At 40.0% G+C, this 20,470-nt stretch overlaps 1 protein-coding gene across 6 annotated transcripts in view; it reads left to right on the top strand.

The window, feature by feature from the left end:
• The window catches only part of SPTLC3 (serine palmitoyltransferase long chain base subunit 3), a 273,302-nt gene that overhangs the window by 188,131 nt on the left and 64,701 nt on the right, over positions 1-20,470 (top strand). Inside the window, exon 1 of one of the 6 annotated variants that reach the window (XM_001231525.6) lies at positions 3,314-3,706. The exons of the other annotated variants lie outside the window; for them this stretch is intronic. The gene's annotated coding sequence lies outside the window, so the exon portion shown is untranslated. Of the gene's footprint in view, positions 1-3,313; positions 3,707-20,470 lie in introns of those variants that run through there. 6 annotated transcript variants of the gene reach the window in all.

Raw genomic sequence — 20,470 nt, 5'->3', positions numbered from 1 at the left:
TTCCATGAAAGCCAAGGAAATAATTCCTAGATGAAGAATGTTTCTTGGTGGGAATAGGTTGCTAGGTGCTGAGAGCATTCTCCTCCATTACCTTGTTTCATTTATCAGGGTGTCATCAGTGACAGATGTGCAGTAAAATATTACTGACTATTCGTTCTATTTAGTGCTGGGCTTTCCTCATCTCTGTCTTTTTCTTGCAAATATAAACTTCTAGCCAGTTAGTATGACTTGCAATTGATCTTATCACTACATATTCACAATCACAGAGTCACAGAATCTCAAGAGATCGTTGAGTCCAATCCCACCACTAATGCAGGTACCCTACAGTAGGTCGCACAGGTAGGCGTCCAGATAGGTCTTGAATATCTCCATAGAAAGAGACTCCTCAACTTCTCACAGAATCACAAGGTTGGAAAGGACCTACAAGATCATCTAGTCCAACTGTCCTCCCATTACCATTGCTACCACAAGCCACTAAACCATATCTTGTAGCTCCTCATCCAGACGCCTTTTGAATGCTGCCTGGGACATTGACTCCACCACCTCCCTGGGCAGGCCATTCCAGTGCCTGACCGCTCTCTGAGAGAAAAAGTTTCTCCTTATGTCTAAGCTAAACCTCCTCTGGTACAACTTGTGGCTACTTCCTCTGGGAAACCTGTTCCAGTTCTCCACCACCCTTACCATAAAGAAGTTCTTCTGCATGTTAGTATGGAACTTCCTGTATTCAAGTTTTAGGCCGTTACTCCTTGTCCTATCACTGCACATCACTGAGAGGAGCCTGGTCTCATCTATTTGCCTCCCACCTCACTTTTAGATAATTATAAGCATTAATCAGGTCCCCTTTCAGTCTTCTTTTCCACAGGCTGAACAGACCCAGGTTACTCAGCCTTTCCTCATATGGGAGATGCTTTCAGACCATTTATCATCTTGCTGGGACTCCTTCAAGGGGATCCCTGTCTTTTTTTGAACTGAGGAGCTCAGTACTGGGCACAGTAGTCTAAATGTGACCTCACCAGGGCAGAGTAGAGAGGTAGGATATCCTCCCTCAACTTGCTGGCCATGTTTTTGTTTTTTTTTTAATGAATCCTAGGATACCATTGGTTCTCGTGGCCACAAGGGCACACTGCTGGCTCATGGCCAACCTGTTGTCCACTAGGACCCCCGGGTCCTTCTCCACAGAGCTCCTCTCCAGCAGGTCATCTCCTAACCTGTACGAATTCACGTGGTTATTCCTCTTCAGGTGCAAGACTCTACACTTGCTCTTGTTAAACCTCATAAGGTTCCTCTCTGCCCAACTCTCCAGTCTGTCCAGTTCCTGTTGAATGGTAACACAGCCTTCAGGTGTATCAGCCAATCCTCACTGCTTTTTATCATCGGGAAACTTGCTGAGGGTGGACTCTATCCCTTCATCCAGGTTGTTGATGAAGATATTGAATAAGACTGGACTCAGAGCACTGCTACTTAAAGGCTTCCAACCAGACTCAGCACTGCTGATGGCAACACTCTGAGCTCTTCCAGTCAGTCAGTTCTCAATCCACCTCACCATCCACTCATCTATTCCACATTTTCTTAGTTTCTTACCAAGGATGTTGTGGGGGATAGAGTCAAAAACCTTGTTGAAGTCAAGGTACACAACATCCACTGCTCTCCTTCCATCTACCCAGCTAGTGATGATCATAGAAGGCTATCAGGTTGGTCAAACATGATTTCCCCTTCGTGAATGCATGTTGACTACTCCTGATAACCTTCTTCCCTTACCATTGCTTGAAGATGACATCCAGAACAAGTTGTTCCATCACCTTTCCAGGGACTGAGGTGAGTTATTCTCTGACTTATTCTGACAGATGCCTTAACGAAGCCTTCACAAAACTGAGTCATACAGAAATGAGGCATTCCTGCCTAGGAAAAACACATCAGTAAAAAGAAAATCCAGGAAATCTGAGTTCTGATGCTGAATGTGGTGTTAACTACAAAGCGAAATATGTTGTTTTGGGTTAGTTTTTTTTTTTTTTTACTGTTTCTTTCTTATTTTTAGTCAGTTAAGGAGATCTTTTCTTGACTAAAACTGTTATTGTCTTATTAATTGGAATATGTAAGTAGAAATCTTCTTTCCAAGGAGATCAAAATCAAACCTAATAAAGGATGGATTTCTTCACAACTGAAGTGCTACCAGTTAGTGTATTGTGGAGGTTATCTACACATCTTAATGGAAAACTCAGCAAATGAGAAAGTGGTATGAAATGAGCAAAATGAAGAAGAAATAAATACACAGGTATTCCTTTTAAATGCAGTTCAGTTCAGATCTGTGTTGCATTAGCAAGCTTTTGGTCTCAACCTATGCAACCTACTTTGCAAACCTCTTCAAAGGAAAAATATATTTTAGCAATTCAGTACATGGCTAAGACAAGTTTCAGAGTCAATGCAATGTGTTTTCTCGTGTATTTTCTCAGTGGCTCATGTAGTATTTAATCTCCTCCATCGTGTACTCCAGTTTTAGGCTGCATTTTCTATATATCACTTACATTTTGTTTCCAAGATGACATAGGTTTTGTTTTTTCTAATTTAAACACTCCATGTGTTTTTATTCTCCTAACCTTTTATCCTTACTGTTTTCCAAAATTGATATTATCATATAGCTTTCCTTTAATCTGTCTCCATACTAATTTTAATTATTCTGGGAGGAAGGGATTCTATCACATGTTGCCAGGAACACCTTTACTTTTATGTTTTGCCACTAAAATCTGAAGTACAATAATAAACCTAAATTGATGTACTTTATAAAAATCAGGTTCTCACTGATTGTAGTAGCATGGAATTTCACATAATGCATGCCAAACTGAGCTTAAAGGGCCACTTCACCGTGGTAAACACCCGTGTATGTATCTGTAAGATGAGGCCAAATAAATTGTTTCTAGTTCTAAGTAAAGATTTCATTTTATTACTGAAATGCTTTCCACTTCCTTCAAAGGCTAATTTTGTGCCTATTACTGCCTAGAAAAGATTTAAAAATAAAAGTGTTCTGTCCTACTCAGTGAAACACTACATTTTTTTTCAGCCAGTGTACTCTTCATATGCTTGCAAATTTACAGATTATTTTATTTAATTTTTCAAAACATTTTATTACTCTGCCCTCAGTGGAGTAACGTAGCTCTGTATGGAGAGTAATTGAAAGAAAAAAAGTGTCATGTTCCTCACTGGGAGGCATTTAGGAGGTAATATATCTTTAAGTGTCTCCGCCTCTGGGTCCACCCACTTCTTGATAGCTGCAGCAGTCTTGTTGACTCATAAAAGCTGTGTTCATACAATAGCCGACAATGAGCAGTGTTTTTCAGAGATTCTGAGAGTACACCTTCTGCTATGCATTTTCCATTCTAGGTTGCTGGAACTGAAGGTGTATGGAAGAAGGAGTTCTAAGTTTCTCAGATATTGCAAAAGATAGTTCCTCCTCTCATCCTGGAAAATCCTGACAGACCAGTTGGATACCTTTCAGGCCTTAACTAAGGACTTTATCTGTTCGTCCCACTGTCTTTTTTACTGTAGAAAGACCTGAGACACCCTTAAGAACTGAGAATCTGACTAATTTAAACAGATGGCTAACCCCAGTGCTGTCTGTAATGGACATCTACATCATCATCACCATCAGAAACAGAATAATGTCTTAAAAAGTGGAGTCTGTAAGAAAAATGGAATTACCAAAGGAGTTAAGGTAAGATTTGGCTACTCACTGTCTCAGCACTGCAAATAAATAGTCGCAACATTGCTTATTAAGGTAGTTTTATGAAGGTCTTGGTCTCCATTGAACAGGTGGTATGGCATTGGCTTGTGTGTTAACTTTTGTAATCTCAGGATGTGATACTGCATATTTTCTATCATCTTAAACTGCAGTAAGAGTTGTGAATTCTCATGCAACGTATTTTATCGAGTAACTACTCTCTAGTTTGTATCAAGGACAACAGTCTGAAAGGTAGCAGTTTCCTTTTAAATCTCAACCGATTCTGGAGTTGACTATGCAAGGTACGAATCACCAGTGGGAAGCTGAGTGTGTGTAGAGAGGTTTTCAAAGAGAGAGTTATTGTTGTACAAATATAACAAAAAAAAAAAAATGTAGGTGGGAGAAGCTGTCTTCCTGATGTGTATGTTACTGCATGGTTGGCTTGATACCTGCTTCACTGATGTCTGCTTTCCAGCCTTGTACAGTCTAAACTCCAACTCCCTTTTCTCAAGCTGTTTTCATTCAAACTAACACTTCTCATTTATGTGAGCATTTTGTAGGACAGTTAGTGTATAGCATCTCAAAGAACCACAAAACCAAAGGTATTCCTTTGCCAGAAGAGCCCAGTTCTTGAACGTTGTCTCTCTGCAGTACCTGTTCTGCTTGGTAATCTGTCTTAAAGCATCCCAATTCTGCATCTTGTTGTCATTAGTAGGAACTCTTGTAGTGATTAGGAAGAGGCTGGCTTTACAGCATGGTGTGATGGCGAGAGGGGAATGGAGAAGTTACTTCAGGAGCCTCAGTGCTCACCTGATCATCTTTGTTCAGAGCCTATTGAAAGCTTGAGGCAACAAGTGTGGCAAGGGCTTCACTGTTTTACAAGTAAACTGCTATCTTATATCTTTTTTAAATGGAGCTCTCACACACCTAGCACTGCTAATGAAGGCACGCCCAGTGTCAAGCTTAATGATTGTCTGGCTTTAGGTGTCTCCCTTGGTATGGGTGTTTCCTGATCACTGGCTTGTGTAGGATGAGAAGAGCACAAAGTCTTGTGCAATGACTGAAAAGGCCTTTCTTGGAACCTGCTTCCAGAAACCTAATCTAGCATCTGTCTCCTAATATTTTTATACTTTATTATTTGCCACTGTGATGTCAGAAATCTTTGTTTTCAGTTGGATAAACAAATTTCAAGGACTAAGCTACGTTAGTCATTTAGTATTATTACTGTATGCTGCTATACAGTAGCAGTTTTTAAAGAAGTAAACTCACAGGGGGGAGATAAATTAGATTTTCTCCTTAATAGAAAAGACACGTCTGGAATATTAGTTAGGGTGAGCAAAAAGGAAAGAAAGACTGGGCTGGAAGGGAAGGCAGAGAAAATAAGGAAATTCTAATAGATGTACCTGCGGAATTAGTGAAGTGCTATAAGCACCATGTGGTTGGAAGGGAAGGGGAGAGATGTGCTCATGGGTGAGGAAGTACAGCTTGAAGAAGTTCAGCAGGGTTGTCAAAGACTGATTTGATAAATCCAAGTCTAGCACTGTGTTACAAATTACTTGTCGTTTCCTCTCTTCCTGCTTCTAATGCAGTCTGAGAAAGAAGGAAACAATAACAGACAAGAGTCCTGTACGAAACAGGAATCTCACTCCCGGTAGGAATCTCCCCATTCCTGTCTGGTCTGTTTCCCCACCCCAACTGCCTCACCCTGTTCAGTACTTATGCTTTATCCAATTTTACAGGAATAGATACTGTTCCTTCTTACCTGGTCTGTTTACATGGCTTGCTGCTGAAGGTGTGCAACATCACACAGTCTTATGTTTGCAATAGCCTGCTGTGGTGTATTCCCCCATTTACAGCTAGGATCTGAGGAGCAGAAAAAATGGTAGCTGGGAGTGCAGTTAAGCCTGTGCAGGAACCAGAGTCAGTTTTGTCATGGTTCCAGTCTTCCTCCATGTTGCTCTGATTTCCCCTAATACTGTGCCATGCACTCACACACTTTTTTTTTTTTTTTTTACTGCCTATTCAGATTATTTCATCTTTAAGCAGTTCTAATAGGGTGGGAAATACAGTGCTAGGTTATTCAGGATGTGGCTAGTGATACTGATTCTAGCATTTGGGACTTGTGGCAGTTTTTAACTCCTGGGCTTATATGTAGGTGTGTTACACTGCAAGTTGAAGAGGAAAGAGACAGGTAGGTGTTCTGGCTTGACAAACGATGGTGCTGAGGCTGCAGTAAAAGTACAGTACAATGAAGGCTTCTAAGCTAGAAGTGTACAGCAATAGCTGCGTGCAATTGGCTGACTAGAACATCGGGCTTTACAGAAATTGGCTCAGTAAGCCTTTTTTCTAGGGAGCACTTGCATTGGAGACACTGCCTTTGAAAACACTGGCTCAGGAATGCATCTTAATGATGTAAGAACATTTGTGTGCAGATACACATGACAGAAAGAATTCTGATGCAGCAAAGTCTCCAGTTTTCTGAAATAACAATTTTGTTTAATGGAATGTGGAGGGTAATTAGGGATGATCAAGTGCAGGGGAGCAGAGAGGCTGTCTGCTTCTAGCAATCTATGGCATATTAAGGAAAGTAAAGGAGATAGCTACATAATAAAGATGCAGTGAAGCATCCTGCCAGAAGAGATGGTGTTGCTTTCAGGGAAGAGGTATGCTACTTCAGTGGAGAGAGACCACTTTGTTTGAACAGCTTCTGAGATTATTTTAATATATATACTATTATATTTTAAATATAATAAATATTATATTATACATTATATATATATTTTTTTGTCTGACTGCTTTGGTTTTGGCTGGTAGCATTCATTGGAAGTTAGACTACAGTTAGACCCAAGGGTTGGGAGGTAGACAGTGGGAAGTATCTTCCATTTCACTTGTGCTTTTAATCCTGTATCTGAAGCCTGGTCTGGTCATTATGTAAGGCACAATTCAGTAGCTAGCCAATTTAGCTATCTAACTGCAGTAGCCAGCAAAGGTATTTTCCCAGCTGTGGTGTCTTTGGCCATTGTGTTCCTGTTTATTTTGTGTGTCAGTTGTAGGGGATATCATATTTTAAAACTGTAGGTACATTTGATCCAATGGGAACTTTATTTTTTCTATGATACGCATTCAACAATTTTATTTATTTGATAGATCATTTCCTTGGATGCCTTAAAGATCCTCCAAGATAGCATGAAGCTATTGATTAATTGTTTTGTTTCTCCCCGTTCTGCACTAAGTTATTCCTGGGAAGGAATATGCAGTGAACAGGCTACCATCTTTTTCAGGGCTTTCAAACTATTCTGAAAGCAGAAAGGAGCCTAGGATGATGTTAAACTCAGAAAACCTCACTTATTAGATAGTCAGAAGACATGATGACCTCTGGGATGTGGGCGCTTTAAAATTCAGAGGCTGATCATATTTACCTTCTATCCTCTGGCATCTGGTCGTCCTCCTAACCTTTTTACTCTGCTGTTAATTCAGTACTACAGCAGCCATCCTCAGTCTCTTCAATGCTTTTTCCTCCTATGCTTTTCTTCATCTCTTTTCTGCACTGCAGTGTAACTCGCTCCCAAACAAGGATTTTGAAGAAAACATTGGTGGTTTAAAAACAAACAAACAAAAAAACCATGAAAAGAATGTGCCGTGCAGCTGTTCTTATTGAATTCATTTTCTTTTATACTCTAAATGCCTTCTCTAGTTGTCCTCTGCAGTGTACTCTCACATACATATTGCATTTACTTCCTATGCTTTTTCAGCAGTTTGTGTAACTGGAGCATTTTGGAAGTTCAGTATAAATATTAATGAGCCCTGTGTGGTGGGGGGGAAGAACTAATTCCTGCAATTAGGGTGGTATGATAAGACTTCTTAATATGGAAAGAGAAAGGAGGGAGGGCTTAAGGCTGATCAGACAACAACTTTTCCAAGTTTGTAGCCTCAATTGTGCAACTGTAATGATCAGAATAGAACTTTTTTTCCCCTGAAAATCTTTTGTTGGTGCTGTTTGGGGTAAAAAGAAACTGAAAGGAGACTTTATTGACCTCAACCTGGTTCATCTTCAACCCATAAGCCTTTAGAACGTGTTCATTTGTGCATCTACTGACAGAAAGTGGAGTCCCTCTAAGAGTTGCGTAGTGACAGCAAGGTACTAAGAGTTGGTTTCCAGTCTGCGTTCCCTACTTTACCTCTTGCTTCCGCAGCACTGCAAACGTAACCTCCTCTTCCTCAGTTCCTGACTTCTCAGTTCCAAGCCCCAGAAATTTGTTGCTTTGCACCAGCACTCTCGGCCATTAATCACAGGTGTCAGATCCACACCCTTGTTTCTGTCATCTGCCTTGCTATGTGATGAGCTCAATGCTTTGGAAGCAGGAAATGTTGAAGTCTACCTTCAGCAAGCTGAGATGTGACTAGTGTGTAGGCACATATAACAGTAAAGGACTCTTGTAGCAATAATTTAAGTATGCTGCATTAGGTTTTAATACAAGTCTAGAGATTTTTTGCATAGGAAAAATAAGTTTCCAGTAGGACTTGAGTCACTATGCTGTTAGCACCTGGAAATCCCTGAATTCAGGTAATTAACTTCTGAAAGTTTAAGCCTTAGGAAAAACAGCGTGTATTTATTTGCTTTTTTTTTGAGAGGTCTAGCAAGCAGAAAAGCAAATGGTAGTTCAGTAGGAAAAATGAGCTTAAGGAAGACATCAGGTCTTTAAGGACAGCCTCTTCTTAGCACAAGAGCAGTTCACCCCTGTACTTATGAAATGTAAATGTATCAGGAGACTGGCTTAGCGAACCAGTTAACCTATGACTGACCTCTAGTGCAACCAGGCAATGCACAAGAGATTGAAGCAAAAACAAGCTACAGTGGAGGACATGTTTGGATTGTGTTAGGAATGTCAAATCTCACTTAGTGTTAACAACTGCAAAGGATATCAAGAGAAGCAAGAAGAGCTCTTACTGGAGCATTTCTAGTAAATAAATAAATGTTAAAAATGTGGGCCATTGCAGAATAGATTAGATGACTTATTGACAGCAGGTACAGGTAAGACGGTACTGGCTGTTAAAAGCTTTCTTTGGGTTGGTTTTCACTAACAAATTCTCTGAAGCCTTGGACCACAAGATTTGAGTAGGAGGGGAACTGCCAGTAATGGAAGATTGAGTCATGGATCTCTTCAGAAATCTCAGCCCATATAAGTGCATGGAACCAGAAGGGTTGCATCCGAATATGCTGGCTGATGTCATACTAGAATCTTACACTCTCATCTTTGAAAGGCCATGGATATAAAGAAGATCCCTGATAACTTAGAAAAGGCAGATGTTCCACCCATCTTCAAGATGCAGATAATTTCCAGCAAATACTGTTTCTGGAAGTATAAAGGTGGTAATGACTGGGAATAGTAAGCATGGATTTACAAAAAAAAAAAAAAAAAGCGATAATTGACTGATTGAAGGTCTTCTATGGTAAAGAGACAAGATCTGTGAATTAGAGGACAGTGGTGGGTGCCATCTACCTTGACTTTAGCAATACAGTTCTCATATACTAGTTGGGACATTGCAGACTTGGTGGGTGGACTAGTGTATGGATTAGTAACTGGCTGGATCGTTGGGCTCGAAGACTAGTGATTAGCGGTTCATAATTTGCCTGGAGGCTGGGTATGAGTTCTCAGGGGTCTGTTGTGGGAACTATGAAGAAACTGGAGAAAGAAAACTGAATACCTGCTCACCAACTTTGTGGACAGCACTAGACTGGGGAGACCAGACAATATACTTGAGAACAAGGCCATCAGTCTGAGAGATTTAGGCAGACTAGAGGGTTATGTCAGCAGGAGCATCAAGTATTTCAGCAAGTACAGATGCAAAGCTGCATTGCATTGGTACAAGCTAGAGACTGAACAACATGGGAACAGTTTTGCCAAGAAGACAGACAGTCCACTACATATGAACCACCAGGGCAACCTGACAGAGATGAAGACTATCAGCGTCTTGGGTTATATTAACAGGAGCGTAGCTGGTATATTGATCCACTTTTACCTGACAGTTTTTAGATGATATCTAGGATGCTTCAGTCAGCTTTGGGCCCACTAACACAGGAAAGTCTTGCACCTGAGGTGTGGCAGTTTCCACTATCATTACAGACTGGGAGATATAAGGATAGAGTGCAGCCCTGCTGAAAAGGACTTGGGATACTGGTTGATGGTAAGCTGGACATGAGCTAGCCATGAACCCTTGCAACACAGAAAGTCAGCTGTATCCTAGTCTGCATCAGAAGAAGTGGGGCCAGCAGAGCAAGGGAGGTGATCCCGCCCCTCTACTCTGTTCTGGTGAGACCTCACCTGGGGTTCTGTGTCAAGATGCGGAGTCCTCAGTGCAGAAGAGACTGTGGAACTGTTGGAACACATCCAGAGGAGGAGGACCACAACAATGATCCAAGGGGTGGAACACTTCCCCTATGAGGACAGAGTGAGACAGCTGGGGGTGTTCAGCCTGGAGATGAGACAGCTCTGGGGAGACCTGAGGGCAGCCTTTCAGTACTGCTTTAAGAAAGAAGGGGGAGAGACTCTTTAGTAGACTCTTTGGGTCTGTTGTTTTAGGACAAGGGGAAATAGTTCCAAACTAAAAGAGAGGAAATTTTGATTGGATTTAAAGGTTTGTTTTTTTCTTTTTTTTTTTTTTTACAATAGTGGGAGTGAGGCACAGGAACAGGTTGCCCAGAGAGGTGGTAGATGCCCTGTCCTTGGAGACATTCAGGGTCAGGCTGGACAGGGCTCTGAGCAAGCTGATTTAGCCACATACATCCCTGTTCTTTGTAGGAGAGTTGGACTAGATGGATTTTAAGGGTCCCTTCTGACTAACTGAAACAATTCCATGATTCTAAGTTGGAGTGGCTCCAGTGGTGAGCCACCAAGGATGGGCAGGGAGCTGCAGCACCTGCCTGGTGAGGAGTGGCTGTGGGAATCTGAGTAAGGCTATTCACTGAAGTGCACAGAAGGAGAAAAAGAGACAATGGTAGTTGAAACAGGAGTGATTTCATATATGAAGAGAAGAAAAATTCAAGATGCAGGTAACAGCACTGCGACAGGCTGCTCTGGAACCTGCAGCATGAGGCTTTCCAGACCTAGCTAGAAAAATCTCTGAGCAAATTCCTTCTAGGAACTTGATACTGTCTTGCCTTTGAACAGGAGGTTTGGACCAGAGATTTGCTGACTGATCCAGTCTAAGTGATCCTATAGAATAAGGAGGCAGCATTTCTTTGGTGATAGGGATGGACAGAATTGTTAAACTCCACTTGGATTCCTGTGGGTACCTACCTGGTGAGATAGCTGTATATTTTGGTTTACATGCTATTCAGGCTTCTGCATTCTGGAAGATCACTTTCAACATCAAGTGTCGGAGGACCTATCCACATTAAAAAAAATAGTCAGGAAATCTGCTTCTCTGGTGCCATGCACAGTGCTGCTGGAGTTTTAGTCTACATCTTTTTAATAAGTTTTCCTAAATGGTGGTTTTTTAGAGGGTAACAATTTGGCCAGCATTAATAGTGATCTCAAAATTACAGCTAAAATTTCAACCCTTCTGCTTCATTTCAAGTCTTTCCTTCAAAGAACAAATGCATTGAACTTGCTTGGTAATCTCACCTGGAAGGTGATTATACACCCTTTGATTTTTCGGGCTATCTAAAATAATGCATTATCACAGTCTCCTTAATCGTTGTGATACACTTATTCTGGAAAACACTGTGTATTCTCCAGGAATTCCTTTCTCACTCCATATGTATTAAACTTCTATATCAAGATTATAGCTCCACCTTAGGTAAAAGACTACATTTTTTTCACAGGCGCTTACTCTTGCTCATTAGAGTAATTCACTAATTAAGTTAAAATAAAAGCCATGAAGTGGCTAGTCCCATTTCCTCCCTACTAACACTAATCCAGCATAGGAATTAATTACCTTTGAAAGTTGTAAGCAGCAATATAGCTTTCAGAAAAGGTAAGGTATGCATGTTTGTCTATGTGCTTTCTTAGCAAGGGATGTAGCTGGCTGCATTTCATTGCAGAAGCAGTTTGTGAGTATAATGAGCTGAATGATAAGGTAATGGTTGCTTAGGGATTGTCCAGATCTGTATAAAACCTAACTTAAGCCAGAATATAGTGAGCATCGTGTTGTTTCTCACAGCTTGCTGTTTGCAAATGTGCAGCGGTGATTCAAATCCTGTCTTATATGGTACTAGACACCATAAAGAGCCCTTAATTTATCATGCTATACAGATCTGTTTCTGCTACCAACAGAAATATGAACTCTTAAGGATTTTTATTTTTAATTTCTTTCTAAACAAAATTAGCATTTTTTTTTTTTTCTGAGACTGTAGCATCAAGCAACTAAACAGGAAATTAACTTTCCCTACAATGACCATTGGCACAGCCAGATAATTCCTACCACTCCTGGATGCTAATTTTTCCACGGAAAAAGAAAACACCCTACTTTTTTAATACGACCAAAACAGAAATTTTATGAGGCCACTTTCTGAGAGTTGTCTTTGCAGGATGGATGTTGAGTTGGGAAGAAAAACAGAGTTCAAGGAGCAGAGCAGGCAGCAGGAACCAGCAGTATTGCGTGCCAGACTAAAGATCAAGAGAATTTCACGCTTTGGGATATGTTAATTCAGACAGATACTTAAAGCACTTAGCAAGATACCTTTGGTATGAAATTGTGAGGTGAGGGGCTGAATTTCCAGGGCAGAAAATATCAATGTGCACATAAGTCATCAGCACAAGGTAATGCATAACCTGCTGTGGCCTGGTGGCTTTCTCCCTCCCTTGCTCATAGAAAGGAGTCCAACACCAATCTGAGAGTGACCTGTATCTCTCTTCAGTCTGAGAGAGAAGATTCTATCACTGCAACTAAAGACTGAAAGTGTTTTGAGTTCTTGGGAAAGCATCTAGTGTAGATATAGCACAGCAGCGCTTCGTATATTTTGATCATCTCAGTCTTTTTGGAAATCATTCGACTGTAGCCTTTCTTTTGTTTGGCCAAATGCATTTTTTCGCATGTGCTCTGTTATTTCCCCCATCTTCGATAGGTATCTATTTCCACCCTTCTCAGCCTACCAAGAAGTGAAGATTCATTCACTGAGCAACAGGAATATGGAAAGGCTAATTTGTGGTGAGGGGCTGAGACTTGTGGCGTTTTTAGCTGACATCACGTTGCATTCTGCTTCCTCCAGGAACTTCCATTAGGATTTCTGCTTTCCTGACACTGCTGATGATTTATGTGATCTTCAGGGCTGGCATACAGCCTTCTGTGACTTGCGTACTATCTGTGACTTCAGCTGGTCTGCTCTCGCATTCACAAAGCTGTTGACCTACTCCTGGAATCACAGCAGCCATTTGTACATTCCTGAGCTTGGGGTTGTTCGGCAAGAGTACTTCAGTATGTCCCCATGTTCAAATTTCCATCTTTTCCTTGTGTCCCCTCAAAACTCAGGGTTCATCTTCTGAAAGTTATGTTTCTCCTTCTCTGGCCCCTGTAGGTTGCGCTTCTTGAAGGTAAAGGTAGCTGCTTGTTGTGCACAGCATTGTGGTGGAGATCTGTATAGATCCACTGCTGGAGACAGCAGAATACAGTTAGAGTCGTCAACAGCCATATGTCAGTGACTGTAGTGATTAAGATAGGAACTACAGAGGCCAGGGAATATAACCTGAGAAATAAATTCAAGACTGTCTGTGACTGTCAGCTTTTATCTCATTGTCAACTGCTTTCAGAGAGAATCCCAGTGCTGTGATCCGATCAAACATATCTCCTGCTTAGGGCACTTGCTGATCAGCCTCACTTCTAGAGCTGCAGGCACAGCACAGATACTGGCACCAAACAATGAAAGAGCCCACAGGCACAATGCAGTGAGGGAGCTTTTGTTGGAGGGTTATTGTGATCCAAGAAAGAATTTGAAAAGTCAGTGCATTTTCTTAGCTTTTTAAAATTATTATTCATATTCAACTAATATGAGCTTTTGAATTCTGGCAATCACTTGACACCAGGCATGCTCAAAGGGAGCATTTTACTTTGGCACAAATCTGTTTGTCTGCGTATCTGTTGATGTTGTATCTTCCTTATATAAAGCATCACTCTTTAGTGTTGTCACTACAATTTTTCCTTGCATCATTGTTATATAAACAGTTTTTTGTTTTTCATGTGTGGGTGGTCTGGGATTGTCTGAGAAGCTGGGGAGTGTTAATACCCATAGGAGAAATCTTGTTGGTTTTTGTCGTTTTGTTTTTATTGTGAAGAAAACAAAACAGTGATTTGATGCAATCACCAACCCTTTTCCTCTTTTCTAATCACAGGCCTCTCCCACCTATAAGCCACCATACTCAATTGCTTTCCACCTGCATTATATAAGAGCCAGTAGTGGGCTTTTTATAAGCCTTTAAGTATTGGATTGGTGCATCTGTGATTATATCAGGAGCATTAGAAAGTAGATTCTATTGTGTGTGTGTTACAGTCCTGTGCAATCCCAGGTTGAGAAATGTAAAATCACTTTATCAAATAATGAATGAAGTAAGTCACGTGGGTGGAACTTATCTGTCAGTTGGTTTTGACTTTAAATGTTTCTTAACAGTGTTTCTTCAAGCTGAACTCAGAACCCTTGATTCCAGTGTCTGATTCTTACTCATAAGCAAGCAGGAATAAATAAAGATTTCAAAACAAAGACAATATCTTAGCAAAATACACACCTTTTAAAGACAAAAAAATGTTCATTTCATCCTGTGAGAACGTCATGGTTTTATGATACAATTATGCTGTTAATGTATGTTAAGCCTAAGTGTTTGTTTTTAAAATCTGCACGTGTTTTAAAGATATGGATAGCTTATCAATTCTGTCTGTGTTAATTTTGAGATGTGCATGAATTGAATGGTACGTAAACATGCAGTAGTGTGAAACATAGGATGTGCCGTGTGCATATCCAAACATTTAGCAACATAATTATGTGCCGGTTTTCTGTACTGAGACAGGAGATGTGCTTTGGGAACTGAGTATTTTTAATAAAATACAGTTTTATCTTGGGATAAACCTTTTATATGAGGAGAAGTGTAACCATCTCTCATGCCATCTCTCATGCCTTGTTCAGTAGTGAAAGCTATAACATAAAATTCTACCAAAGAGTACTGACTAAAAAGGTCTGCAAGAAAGCTATCTTGTGTTTGTTTGTTCTGTGTGTCTATAGTAAGCATGGATAGGTGAGCAGGCTGGCCCCAATTCTTGGTCCTTGGGCATTGGTATTCAGCAAAGAAAGCTAGCAGAGGACTTATTACTGCACCAGTTATCAGTATTAGGTGATGTGTACAAGATCCTTTCATTTTTCTCCATTTGCATAGTACTCTCAAGTGTGCAAGTTGACCTATCTGTTTCCAGAACCTTTTGTCTGTACTTTGTCAGTGTCTTGGCTCTTCCTAAATTTTTCTTCTGACAAAGGAAAGCTCTTCTGTTTTCAGTCTTACTGTATAAAAGACACCCTGACATCACCTTTTTGATTTGTTAAGGAAATCACTGTGGCTTTTGCATTAGAGATCCATCTCTGGTGGCTTTCCCAAAGTGGAAGTTACTGAACTCTGCTAGTAATGAACAAGGCCATATAACTAAGCATAATGGATCAAAAATGGAGGGAGATATAAGCAGACAGAGCTCAAACCTTACCCAAGATACCAGTTAACTTATGCTTTTGAAAATATTAATGTTAACATGCCTATGTTCGAACAGCATGATTAAATTAAGCAAACGAAGGCCAAAACATCTTTGCTCCTCGATAGGTGGAAAATATTCTAAAGCTTGCAGAGAGAGAAGGTATTACTCATAGTTTTTTGTATCTGTGATTCAGCATAATTGGAAACCTTTTTAAAACTCTTGCAAATGTGCTGAGAATTGTGTTGGTTTTATTTTGTCTGTGTGTGTGTGTGTGTGTAGGTCAAGTAAAGCTTATGTTTTCATTTATTCAGTTGTTATTGTTAGCAGGAACTTTGGCTTCTTTGGCTGCTCTGCTGTGTACCTGATGAGAAACGTAGTGTTGCAATCCTATAATTTGTTAAAGAAATACTAACGTTTAGAGGAAACAGTTTCAATGATAAGTTATTCGATTTTTGAAACATAGGTGTGCTGAATTGGTGTCAAACTGTATGTGACTGGGGCAGAAGAGTGTTGTAGGAGGGAGAAAAATGCAAAATGAAAAATACGATCTGTGCAGCTGTGCTGAAAGTCAGTAATCTTGAGTTTATTTGGGCCTGATTTTTCTACAGAAACAAGACATAGGTAGTGATAGTAGCTATCTACTAGATATCTACTAAGTAGCTATCTAGCTCCTTAATAACCTGTGAACTTGTCAGCCATTTTCATCGTGATTTGAGAAAGCTTCTTTCCTTAAAGTAGGCAGCTGGGTGAAGGAAAAAAGGTCCTGCAAATTCTTTGTTTGAAGAGAAGCTGCTGGGTGAACTCATTCCTCCTGTTCCCTGGAGAATTTCTAATAGAAGAGAGATTTGATCTGTGTCCCAAATAAGAGGAAGTTTCTATCTGAGTTGCTCTATATTTGGTAGCAAAGTCAGTCAAGACGAGACACATAGAAAGCAAGAATTTATTATTCCTAGAACTCACGGAGCTCTGTTTACTTATGCTCTAACTCATTTCTGCATGGCAAATATCATTGCATTTCTGTGGAATTTATTTAGATTGTAAATTTTCTGAGATAAAGACTGTATTTTCTGTTCTTGTCTTGTAAAATACTTGTTACACATAGGAGCAGTATTTATTAAGTGTGCCTTTGTTCATAGAGGATTTTCATCAGCCTTCTCAATTTATCAGTGATTTGTCATCTGTATTGTGTAAAGCTGTTTACCTATCTGCAGCTCTAGTTGCCTTGGTTAAGCCAGGATAGAAAAGTTTAAAAAAGAAGTGCTTGGTCTCATTTCTCTTAGCACATTTATTTTCTAGCAGTCTACCTACAGAAATTTGAGTTTAAATAAAATATATTTTATCAATTGATTTGAAGCAATTCAGTTCTAACTCAGTCATGTATTAGTTCTTCATCTTTAGAGGAGACTGGTCTGAAGGTAAGCAGACAAGTCATCATTGTCATCTGGCTGGTGCTTACACATGTCACAAAGACTGCATGATTTCAGTTTACCTCTTGTTGATCACATACTGCACCTATTCAGCGGTGGCATTCTGGTGAGAGATGCATCTTGAGACATAACATAAAGACAGAAACATAATGAATGCAAACCTCTCCCCTTGTGACTGGTAGTTTCTGTAAGCTCAGGCAGAAGATTGGTGGTTAGGCATTTTATAGTATCTTGACTACTCCCCTGAGATGTGGGGGATTGTAATTAGATTTTTTTTTTTTTTTCAGAATAGAAAAAGTAGAATTACTTGAATAGAGTGAAAAGCCTATTAGAGAGTTTCTAACCAGATACACAGGAAAGCTTTCTGCTTTAAAAACACAGTCTGAAAGATGGCAGAAGATGGTTTAAGGGTTCTTTAGCTTTCTCGTTATTTTGGCTTATGATTTGTTGAGAAAACTAATCAAAATATCTCAGCTTTCTGGCACTTCTCAGCCGGTAACCACCATGGCTGACTGAGTAATTTGTTTGCAAACTATACTGTTTGCTACTTCTTCCTATCTTGCCTTCGTTCAGATTTTACGTCTTCCTGGCTTATGGCTGACTGTTAAAGGCTGCGTTTTGTGAGTATTGCATAGAGCATTGCATTCTTGGCTGTGTTATGCCCACTTATCTGCTTGGACCAAAAAAAGCATCAATTTTCCACAGGACTTGCTCAGGTTTTGCAATGCAATACTATTGCAAAGGTACCAGAGATGGCAATCTGTAGTGCAGGCAGCCATGTTTGCCAAACATGTTTTCTTGGGATAGGAAACATATTTACCTATCAGATCACGATGATAATGAGAGTTACAAAGTCTGGTGATAAATCTTCTGGCATAATTTCTTAAAACTCACAGTAGAAGCACATGAACCAGTTTTACTTTGTAGGCTACTGGGCAATGAGCTTTTTTTCTTAGCCTGATACAACAGCTAGTCTCTTGTTTCTTTATTAGTCTCACTCAGCCGTGGTTAAAACATGCAGTCACACCTGAGTTTTGTCTGTTCTGGCAGATCATTGCAAAATGGAACAAGAGTTTTTAACTTCTGATTATTTTTCAGTCCATGTCATTCAACGTATAAGATTTAGTACAGCTCCTAAGCAACAATATTCTAGCAGTTTAATGGATAATGACATTTCCAGGGCTTTGAAATATTCTGTATTTTGAAAATAGGGTTGAATCTTGAAAAGAAGTTGAAACCGCCCACATGCAAGGTATTGGAAGGATGTCCCTAAAGCTGCTAGAAGTATGTCGTGTGTGGACACTGGTAACTTTTGAAATAGGAAAAATAAGCTGCATTATCTAATATTGATTAGTTAGCATATTCAGATTACATACAAAGTTGTCTGGATCATAAGGCAGGCAGGTTACAATTATGTATAGTTTGGTTTACATCCCACTTTCACATCTGTTATGAGAAAGATATATCTACTTGGTAGAATATCTGAGAATTTGGGAGGTAGTATTATGGGCAAGGAATCACGTGAAGATAAAACAGGAACTTTTGTAACCTCTCACTTTTAACTCAAGGTCAATAAAACCTGTGTTAGTTAGTGCAAAGGATGAAGAGCACTCTCACAGGTGAAAATTGGCCAGGCAGGGTGGAAATAAGGTGGTGAGATAAAGCAGTGGTTGAACTGGAGAGTCTAGTTTGGTTGTTCCGAGGAGCGAGCTGTGTTCAGTGGTGCAGCAGTGCTCAGTTGGAGTGAGGTGGAGCTGCTCGAGGCAGAACATGCACCCTGAGAACTAGGTCAGGGGTGTGCCGAGCTCGCCAGGGTGCTGGTGTAGCTAGAGGCTACGGAGGGAAAGCCAAGAGGAGGTGAAAGGTAGATGGGTTGAGCTTGTGGCTGGTGATCTCAGCCACGGTGAAGGCAGGGAACAGAGGGGAAGGAATGGCGCAAGGGCAGGAAGATGTAGGTCAGTGAATAGCTGCAGTCTCAAAAGGGGGAGGAGATTTTTTTTTCTTTCCTTTTTGCAAATAGCGAGAAAAATAGTACTACTGAACGAGACAGACACAGAAATAGCTATAGAAACATAAATTATTTGACTGCCAGCATTTGTATTGACTAACATGTAGTACTCTGAAATGAAATACTTCAGTGTTGACTGAACATTTTTATCAGAGCATGAGTTATAATAAAAGGAGCCATGCTTGCCATAGCTGCCACCGCCAGCTTTTAACCATACTACTGTTCTAGGATAGTTTCAGAATAACCTTCTTGCAACTTTCTGCAACACCTTTGTTCTGTTCTGTTTGTCTGGAGTAAGCACAATATAATCTTTTTTTGTATATGTTCTTTAACAAGATGCTTAAATTTTACAATTTTCTTTCCAAGTCCAAAGTTGAGCACAGGGCTTGTGGGCAAATGTGGTCACCTCTGCAGGATGTCTCTTAAGATAGCAGAAGCAGATTTGTGGGCTGCACAGAGAGGAGTAGGTAGGAGGAATTGGTACAGATCTTAGGAAATGAGGGTAGACTTGCAGTTTTGCATATAGACATCTTCCACATTCTTCTGCTGAAGTTTGAAACACAGGAAAAGCTGGTAACATTTAGCTCTCATTCACTGCACGGACTGGTGGACATAAATGGAATAATGTGGAATTAGTTGAGTCCTTCGCAAAATAAGTAGACAGATTTTTGTAATGACTCCCACTAAAATGAAAATCTTTCAAAATACTGTGGTCTATGATCCTTTCTCCTGGCAGCACAGGAATGTTCACATCAAATGTTTTTCATTCTTTTCATGACTTTACCCTTCCAGAGTTTGTCTTCTGTTCTAATGCAAATAATCTGCATTATGTGGTGAACCTGAGCTAGGTTTGACACTTCCATTCCCGTCAAGACAAACGTTATAATCTGAACCTTAAGCATTAGTATACTTTTATTTTCTATACCTTCTTTTTCCCATGTATCTTCAGTAACCACTGAACTGTTTCACAGCTGTCATCTAGGCATGGTGTAGGGCACAGTCATGCTGCTTACAGGCAATCTAGGCATAATGGTGAGTAGGTCTAGCCCAGCCTACCTTTAGGACAATGTGTCGATGATAGAGAGCCAGTTTGGAAACTTCATTTTTTCAGTTTGTTTTAGTTTGTTTTTGAAAAAAAGCTACTTTTTTTGTTGTTGTTAACTGACAAATAACAGAGGATATTTGTCATATAACAGAGGCAGGGAAAGGCAAAGATACTGCAAATAGTGCTTTCGTCTAGTTGTTATCTTCCAGCAACTGCTATACTCAAAGAGATGAGCTTTGACCCATATTAAAAAAAAAAAAAAAAGTCCTCTGAAAATGTCTGTTATGAGATTATTACCAATTTGTGCACAATCCTGTCAGCTCTTTATGAAGAGTTTTACTACTTCATATAACATAGTCTGGATGAAGGAATTATTCAATTCCTGACTTTTTCTCCCCAAGAGTTGGAGTATTGGTATTAATTTTTAGAATTCTAAGTTTTTAAATAAAGTGAAGGAAAAATAGTAATTTGAGATTCAGGATGCAGGAGGATTGTTTTGGAATGCTATATCAAACCGCAATAACTTAATTCAAAGTCTTATATTTTTGCAGATCATGTTCATCTCTGCCATTTTCCAAACAAAACCGTGTTCAAGAAAAGGTTAATTCATC

The sequence above is a fragment of the Gallus gallus genome, chromosome 3, assembly GCF_016699485.2.
Source record: "Gallus gallus isolate bGalGal1 chromosome 3, bGalGal1.mat.broiler.GRCg7b, whole genome shotgun sequence".
Classification (NCBI taxonomy): Eukaryota; Metazoa; Chordata; class Aves; order Galliformes; family Phasianidae; genus Gallus; species Gallus gallus.
Note: the sequence above shows the minus strand (reverse complement) of the source record. Positions and strands in the feature narration are given on the sequence as shown.